Source organism: Callospermophilus lateralis, chromosome 2, assembly GCF_048772815.1.
Source record: "Callospermophilus lateralis isolate mCalLat2 chromosome 2, mCalLat2.hap1, whole genome shotgun sequence".
NCBI lineage: Eukaryota > Metazoa > Chordata > Mammalia > Rodentia > Sciuridae > Callospermophilus > Callospermophilus lateralis.
The window spans coordinates 72,490,842-72,492,810 of NC_135306.1; positions in this window are offsets into that span (position 1 = coordinate 72,490,842).

Here is a 1,969-nt window from a genome sequence, read left to right on the forward strand (position 1 = left end):
TTAGGAAGTTTATTTAGAGAATTCAGGACAGGAAAATTTTCAAATCTAGAGTTGGAAATAAACATCATATCCATGAAGCCCTAAGAACCCCCAGTACACTTAAAATGAAGTCACATTATAACCAAATTCTCAGAAGTAAAAAACAAAATTTTGGAAGCAACAAGCAAAAAGTGACTCATTACCTAAAAGGAAATATATCAATAGATTCTTCAGCAGAAATCTTGAAGGCTAAGAGAGGGTGGGAAGATTTACTCAAAGTGCTAAAGAAAAAAAAAATTAAACAAGAACTCTATGGGTAGAGAAACTTCTTCAGAAACAAAGTGTAGACCTTCCAAGGTAAACAAAAGCTGCGGAGATTCATCACCACTACACCTGCCTTACAAGAAATGCTAAATGGAGGGCTTCAGCTTGGAATCAAAGGAAACAAACAGAATGACAACATACGAAAATATAAAACTCACCCTGAAGGTCAGAATATAGTCAAATTTAAAAATACGTGAACACCGTAAGTGTGGTATATGGATCCCTTTTAACACCATGTTTTTAAAAATAGCTTTCCAAAAATAATTTGTTAAGGAATTCATAATATGAAAAGGTCTAAGTTGTGATTTAAATAACTGAAAGTACCAGAGTGGTGTAGTTAACTTGTAGAGTTTAATACGTGGTCAAAATTATGTTATTAATAACTTAAAATAGATCATTAGAAACATAATTGTTTTATGTGTCATGATAACCACTCAAAAGAAACCTTTTAGTGGGAGATATTAAATACAAAGAGAAAGTGATCAAAGCATCCCACAGTAAATAACAGTGTTTTTATCAAGTTACAAAGGAAGAGAACAAGAGCGGAAGAACAAAGTAAGTACGAAAGAGGAAGAAACAACAAAATTACAATAGTGAGTCCTTGTTAGCAATAATTACTTTAAATGTAAGTGGATTAAATTCTTAAACACATGAAGTTGTTAAATGGATTGAAAGAGAAAAAGAAACAAAGAAAGATCCAACTTACAAGGGATTTTTTTTTAAGGAGACATATAGGATGAAAGTGAAGGAAATGAAAAAAGGTATCCCATGTAAATGAAAATCAAAAGAGAGCAAAGGTGTCTATACTTACATTAGACAAAATAGACTTTAAGTCAAAATCAGTCACAGAGACAAAGAGGGGTGACATAGATCAATTTGTCAAGTGGATGTAGCAACCGTAAACATATGCATAACTAACACAAGAGTACCATATGAAACAAATATGAAGAGAACTAAAAGGGCAACTAGTAGTTCTATAGCATGATTTCAAAATCTCAGTGGAGACAAATGCAAATAGAAAATCAGTAAGGATAGGGAAGAGTTAACACTATAGAACAAATGGATCTCACAGAACATTCTACCCAAAGCAGCAGAATATACATTCTTTTCTTTTTTTTTTATTTCTTACATACATACATGACAATAGTGCAATGCATTAGCTATTGTTTTTCTTGGACTATACCCAAAGGACCTAAAAACAGCATACTACAGGGACACAGCCACATCAATGTATAAACAGCACAATTCACAATAGCTAAACTGTGGAGCCAACCTAGAAGTCCTTCAGTGGATGAATGGATAGAAAAAAAAAATGTGGCATTTAGACACAATAGAATATTACTCAGCACTAAAAAAGAATAAGATCATGGCATTTGCAGGGAAAAGAACATACATTCTTTTCAAACAAACCTGGAACACATTTCAGGATAGATCATACATTGCGAAAAAAAAAAAAAGTCTTTACCTGCTTAAGATTGATATAATGTCACATATCTTCACCTACAAGTATTATGAAACTAAAATTCAGTAACAGGAGAAAAATTTTAAAAAAGACAAATATGTAGAAATTAAATAACACATTGTTGAATAAACAATGGGTCAAACAAAAAATAAAAAATAAATTTAAAAAATCTTCAGATAGTGAACATGGAAAAATAACAAACTA